This window comes from Triticum aestivum, chromosome 6B, assembly GCF_018294505.1.
Source record: "Triticum aestivum cultivar Chinese Spring chromosome 6B, IWGSC CS RefSeq v2.1, whole genome shotgun sequence".
Lineage (NCBI taxonomy): Eukaryota > Viridiplantae > Streptophyta > Magnoliopsida > Poales > Poaceae > Triticum > Triticum aestivum.
Window position 1 is genome coordinate 365806765 of NC_057810.1, and position 7716 is coordinate 365814480.

A 7716-nucleotide genomic window follows, 5' to 3' on the forward strand; every position below is an offset into this window, starting at 1 on the left:
TTTCATAACACGCGGTTGTTATCTCCGGACGGTGTGCGATGTTTCTTGTTCCCAATCCCACCTTCATCCCTAGAAAACATCCGCCCGCCTTGAGGAGGGTTTTTTTGTTTCATAACACACAATTCTTATCTCCAGACCGTGTGCGATGTTTCTTGTTCCCAATCCCACCTGCCCCTGGAAAATATCTGCCTGCCTCGAGGGTTTTTCTGTTTCATAACACAAGGTTGTTATCTCTGGACCATGTGCGATGTTTCTTGTTCCCAATCCCGCCTGGCCCTAGAAAATATATGCCCGCCTCGAGGGTTTTTCTATTTCATAACACGTGGTTGTTTTCTCCGAACTGTGTGCGATGCACCATCATCAAAATTTTCAATAGCCCCAGCAATTCACTCGCGTGTTTGACTCCCGCATAGTAAAATTTTCAGTACCCATGTCATTTCCTCAAACACACACCCCCCTCCACACACACACACACACACCAAAACCTCCTTGGGCGCGCATGCTCACACACACACACACACCCTCCCTCGCTCAAAACCCTAGCAAGGTCTGTGTCGTCGCCTCCATCGCCACCACGAGACCTCTATTGTTAACATCTGCCGGTTTGCCCTTGCAGCTTACCCACCGATCTCCATACCAAGGCCGCCCTGAGTTTCTTACATGATGCCTTCCAAACGACCCTTTTCCCATAGATCCCCATCCCCATCCCCCACTCCAGAGCGTCGCAGCCTAAGCCGGGCTACGCTTCCCGTGGAGCTCGAGGAGCGACTGGCCCAAAAGAGATGTATCGTGGTCTCTTGGCCTGACGTCACCGAGGAAGCTGACAACCATTACTGGCGGCAGGCACTCAAGTAGCGGGCTGGAGTATGGGAGTATGTCCTGAACGCTGGCTACGACATCGAGGTCATCGATAGCGACGGCGGGTTGTGTCACAGGTTAAGTGGCCCACCCCCAACCCCTCGGGTTCAACCGCTGTCAATCTCATCCATGGCCCCACCGCTGATCTCCTCCGGCTTGTTGTCAACAACTTGCCATCCTACATTGCTATTGAGCCCCTTTTGTCATTTCTGAAGGACATGTTCTGCAACGCTGGCTTGGGATCCACAGCTTCCAAGTCTGACCTCATCAAAGTCGACCCCGAGGAGGGCACCCTCTCCGGGTGTTCCTAGGGGAAAGAGCCCATCTGTTCTTCCAAGGGGAAAGAGCTTGTCTGCGACATCAGGGAGGGCACCCTATAGCCGTGCTCTTCCAAGGGGACGGAGCCCATCTGCAACAACATGGAGTGCATTCAGGGTCCGTGCTCTTCCCACGGGAACGATCCCATCTGTGACAAGTGAGGAAACCGATGATTTGTTTTGCCGTGCCTCTTCACAGGGGGAAACCCATGATTTGTTTGTCGAGTCCCCTTTTGTAGTGTAGTGATAATATGTCCAGTTTTAATTGCCATATCTGGTTGTTTGCAGTATGCCTTGTTTTTTCAGTTGTTCACAATGCGATGCTCTGTATGTGCAATTATTTACTGTGCAGTACATTTCATCAATCCAGTTTTAAACATACCGATAGGAATGCATATATTTGCTTGTTGTTAAGCCTATTATAGCTAGCATATGCCTCTTTTAAATTTTTTTGATTGTTCTGTTGTTTTTTGTTAGCATATGTCCAGTTTCAAATTCTATCTTTGGTTGTTGGTAGTGTGCCTAGTTTATTCTAGTTATTCACAACGTAATGTTCTATATGTGCAAGTATGAACTGTGTAGTTCAATTACATCAGTACCAGTTTCAACAATACCACTATGGCCCTGTTTGTTTCGGATTCTGGGACCAGATTCATCTTTTCCAGTGAAGCCGAATCTATAATCCGATACAAACAGCTATTTGGAATCAACTTTGCAAGTGAAGTTGAATATGGATTTGTGTCATTTTTAGTGCAATTTCCTGAAGCACCTCAAAGTGTACTTCGGTGGTGAAGCTGATTCGCAGAAACACCTTCGCCATTGAAGTGGATCCATAGGTGATTAAAATCCAAGTGAAGCTGAAACAAATTGGGCATGAATGACTACATTTGGTTGCTGTATCTTGTAGTTAAACACGCCTTTCCATTTTTATTTAACAATAACCAGTGTACTTAGATAGACACAATACCAGTTTGAATGACTATGTTTCCTTGTTGTTAGGTGTTAGGCCTTTTGCAGTTAACACACCTTTTCACTTGTTTTGCTTTACTAACGTGCTTAAACCTACACACTGAAGCTATCTTTTGGAGATTATTTTGTCTGCCATGACAGGACAATTTTGGGAATGACTATTGTTTTCCATCGAGGTTAGTTTCATCCCATAGCTTATATATGCTCACTGTTCAGGATATCGCTAGCCGGTACCATATAGGCCAGGGGCTGATAAGGGACTAATCGATGAATCGGACTTTTAACTGAATATGTCTGCAACCCATTTATCGTTAGGTTAACTAGGGCCATATGTAATATATATGAGGCTACATAGCAACATGCACTATACTTAATGTCTACATATGTAATCCTAGGCTACATAGCAACAAGGAAGAGTGTCACCTTAATGTTCTGATGATGTCTAGATACACGTAGAAGAGGAGCAGTAGCAACAACAACAACACAACCATCTTTGGATACTCAGCTTATCTTAGAGGTTGGAGTTAGTTTCTAGATCATGATTAACCCTGAACTAACTCCATGCAAAGAGCTGTTTGGATGACAGGGTTAGATACTTAGATTGACAATAAATGCACTAGGAGAACTAGCTCCAATTAGCACCCATTGGGTTGGATAGTTTTTTTGGGTGGGCTATAGATGCAACTAGCTCAAAGTAACTCTAACCCTTGGATGCAGCTGCAGTTAATTAGCCGATAATTGGTAAGAATGCAATAAAGTCCTTCTGACCCATAATATAAGATGTTAATTCATCTAATATGTCAGTATATTGGATGTTATAAGATATTATAAAAGAGTGTTGTACTACATCATTGTGCAATTGGTGTTTAGCTTCTAATATTAACTTGGTGCTTTTAGGTACATATGTCATTGTGTCAGTGTACAAAAGTGGGGGCCCTCTATGTACCCCTTTACTTGTGCATGGGCAGTCAGAGCTGCACCTGTGGCCATGCTTAACGGGGCAGAGGAAGGAAGCAAAAGTACAAGACTACCGAAGCGGCGCTCAAACCAGGGGCGCAAAAGGTAAAGCGACAAGATGGGCTTCACCCGGAAGACCCTTGCTTGGGAGGCCTATGCAGGCCTGGCAAGAGCCTTGTCGGGGCAACTTACCCAATGCTAGCAAGTTCACCACCCTTGAGCCAGAGAGTTCCGACACCATCGACAACATTCGAACCAAAGTACGGGAGGGGGCCTGCATAGTGGCATGCAGATCTTTGTGAAGACAAAGGGCCTGCGAGGCCTAGATAGGAACCAGAAGACAAAACAACAGCGAGGCTCCTTGCCGAGGATGTCCACGAGTCCCCGGCAAGGCTCCTGCCGAAGCTACCCACGAGGACCCGGAAAGAATCTTGCCGAGGGCGCTCGCAAGGCCCCAACAAGACCCTTGCTGGGAATATTAGCAAGACCCCGGCAAGGCTTTGTCGCCCCGTCACCGACCCAACTCAGTGATCGAACCACCAACTAAGCAAGTACCCACGTGGCAGTATGTGGCTTCTAAGCCAACCAGTCAAGCACCTGCGTGGTGGCATGGAGACCTTCGTGAAGACCCTGCCACCACACCAGCTCAGCAGCTTGCCAGCTTACATGCTGCTGCGCGCCTCGTTGGCCTGGACGCGCTTCGAAGCAAGGCGAAGTGGCGACAGATGGGACGGGCTTCGTTGCCATCCCCGATAAAGCAAGAGGACACCTTAGTAGCGAATTTAATGTGTTTGTCCTGTGATGTCAGGTGATAAGCTTTTACACTGTATACACTTTCCACCTCTTGTGTGCCACTTTGGCGTCCCCTTTTTCTGTAAAAGGAGGCCGGAGGCATATGGAGCAGGGATTCAGATCTTTTGAACAAGCCACGGGCTGTAGCTAGTTAAAGAACTCAAGAACACTCAAATATACACCAAAGTAGGACTAGGGTATTACTCATCCTCGCGTCCCGAACCTGGGTAAATGATCTTTGTGCTGACTCCTAGACCCTCTCTTTCCACAACCTCGTGCCCGCCGACCGTAGTAGGATTGCAGTGATCCCATAGGTGTCGTTTTCCACCGACATATTTGGCACGCCAGGTAGGGGGCACAGTTGTGAAAATTCGGTCTAGTAGCTATTTTAGTAGTTTTTCATCGCCATGGCTCCCAAGAAGAAGGCGACGACAGCGATCGGTTCATCCGGAGCCGGACGGCCTGTACCAGTGCGGGCATGTAGCGGGGCGGTCATGGACGGAAGCCAAGGCGCGGCCCACGAACACCCACATGGCTCTGGCAGTCAAAGCCTGGCGAGCGGCGTCGTTCATGCGCAAGACGACGGGCCGCACGCCGCCAAATCCAAAGACGGAGCTGGGCACCATGCAGGCGGCGCGGGGCCCTCCAAGGCGGCACCGTGCCACCTACTGGCGGCGCGGCGACATCCAAGATACCTACGCCGGCGCCCACGACGCACTCTTCCAAGTTGTGCGCGATGAGTAGCGTCACCACGCTGGTGACCCCGGGCGCCACCGTGGGAAGAGTCATGCACATCATTCGCGGGACGAAGGAGGCCAACATGCATTCCGAAGTGCTGGCGAAAATGGCGTACAGCCGCAAGGCCGTGATAGAGCTCCTTCTAACGTGGCTAGAAGTCGGAGTGCTTCACGGTCCATGCAACTTTTGTCACCGCCCACGCCAGCAGAAGCTTTGGCGCGTGCACAGCTGCTCCTCAGCTTTCCTCCTGCTGTGGAAAAGCTCGACGAGTGGAGAGCCACCATTCGGAGCCTCGTCGACGTCACCAACAAAGATGAGCCGCGACCAGCGGAGCCCTTGGTCCGTCGCCCTGTCGAGCCACCGCATGCCAGTGGTGGAAGGGCCGCAGGTGATGCAGCCACGGTGCACTATCCTCCCCCACGCCAGTTACCGCGGGTGCCGGTCCGTCATGATGCCGCTTTTGATAACATTTCTATAGCGTCGTCCGACCCATGGACCCACCGCGATCAGTGCCTAGTTCTTTGGGAGCGAGCCCTTGAATATGCTCGAACCACCATCGAACACCGGCGTGAAGCGCGCCACAAGTCAGATAGGCGGGCAGGGCCCACTATGGACCACCTGGCACCTGGAGGATATAGTGGCCTACCCTATGAGGTGGGTTGCCCAACCTTTACCCGTGAGCTGCAGCAGTTCCGGTGGCCCTCCCACCGCACGTTCAAGCCCGACATTGGCGAGAAGTACAATCGCAAGAGTCACCCGTTGTCACGACCGGTTTTCCGGGTATTAATTTCCAGAAAATGACCGTTGTGCTCACTAGCCCCAGGATTACTGTTAGCTGATGAGGCACCAAATTGATACAGAAATTCCAAGCAAAGTACAAAATATGTAGTACAAGACCATTCTGGCCTATGAGTACAACAAGTGATTTCTAGAGGTTGATGGCGGAAGCGGTTTGTGGATCATCAGTGTCTATGGGACTCCATTTCCCAACAGGAACAGCTGACCAGGTTAACACCTATCTTCACGAGGCTGCTATCACCGTTGCTTAGGTTCCGGGGCTGTCATCGCGTCGCTCCTCTCCGTGCAAGAAATCTGGCCAAGACAATAGCCAGGGACAAGCCAGTGAGTACTTTGAATGTACTCGCAAACATTATGAACACGGGTATAATATAAATGATAATCATGCACTGAAATATTCTATGATCGCATCGTCAGTCATAAAATAAAATCTATGATGCATGCAAGTAGGTTATTTATATGCAACACGAATAAGCAATAATGGAATGGAAAATAAAATGCCGCAGTCGGGCGTCTGTGCGACACCACATACAGGGCTTGTAAAGTAAATAATTAACAAGCAATGTCACAGTCGGGCGTCTCAGCGACACCACATAAAGGGCTTATAAAGTAAATAAATAACAAGTAATGCCACAGTCGTGTGTCTCAGCGACATCACATAAAGGGCTTATAAAGTAAATAAGTAACAAGCAATGCCACAGTCGGGCGTCTCAGCGACACCACATAAAGGGCTTATAAAGTAAATAAGTAACAAGCAATGCCACAGTCGGGCATCTCAGCGACACCACATAAAGGGCTTATAAACTAAATAATAACAAGCAATGCCACAGTCAGGGGTCTCAGCGACACCACATAAAGGGCTTATAAAGTAAAAATAAATAACAAGCAATGCCACAGTCGGGCGTCTCAGCGACACCACATAAAGGGCTTATATAGTAAATAATCACAATGAATATCCAGGAGGTAGAACCATCCCAGGGATACTCAATGATATAATGGGTTAGTCCATAATAATAATACTCATAATCATCACAAGTCACAAGTCACAATCCAAGTTCTGGTTTAACAATTTCTCCTCCGAAGACCGACACTAAGACCAACACTTGACCCATCCCAGACTGTAGTCCTTAACCATGGACACGGCTATTCGAATATATTTAATATCTGCAGAGGGTGTACTCTTTACCAACGAGCAACGGATTCCATTAGTCCATCGGGACTAATTCCGTCTATGGCCTTTTAGTTGAAAACACACCTAACTTGCACACACCATCTTAACTCACCGGTGTCTGGAATCACCCACGACACCTGTCAAGCAAAACTCTAAATGGGGAGGCTACAACCTCGCGTAGCATGGGATCAAATTTTATCGCATGCTCTAAGGGGTGGCCTCCCCTCTCGGTCCCAACCGGAAACACCCATGCCCCCGGACCAGGTGGCCTGCCTACCGGCTACAACCGATATCTTCCACCATGGCCTCTCTGTACGGTGTGTGCTAGAAAGGGGTTGATGACTTACTGAACCGTACCCTACCTGCGGTAGGGACAAGTGGTAGTACGAGACAACTATGGGGGTTACTGGAACAAGACTCGATCTATGGTCGAGTCAGGAGGTTTATGAATTTCCTGCATGACATGTATAACAAATATATTTCAACCAACAGAATTACCGCTCATTATACCTTACTATGCCATACCGTACATAACCATCCCGACAGAGACCGGCGACAAGCTCACCCCTACCCAAGGTAGAGGCTTTCCCGGATTCCTTTCCGGCATACATGCAAGGCACATGAGGATGATTACCATCACAAGGATATTCATTTCCAACAGCAAGGAAATCACCAATATGCATCCATGCAAATGATCATATCACATGAAATAACAAGTTCTCCAAGTAAGGTGGTGTTATAAACGTGTCAACTAACACACCAAAAATATTATGCCGGGGTTCAGAATGCTTGTCTTCAAGTAGTGGAGTGGTGACGTGCATCTCGAAAACTTTTGAAAGTTTCCTCCTCTCTCCCAAAACCCTATTTAAAATATTTCCTAATTGACACACATTTCCAAAACAGCACAAAAAAGTTGTCTGATTTTTTTTGAAATAAATCTTAAAATAAACTAGACAATATTTGGGAGAGGAAGGAAAAAGAATCAACTCATTTGGAGTTATAATTAAAAAGTTATAGCTAGTCAAAGTTTAGTCAAAATCTGGTTTTAAAATAAAACAGAAAAGAAACCGATTTGAATATACACGTACACGTCGAAAGCGTACTTTGGATTTACGC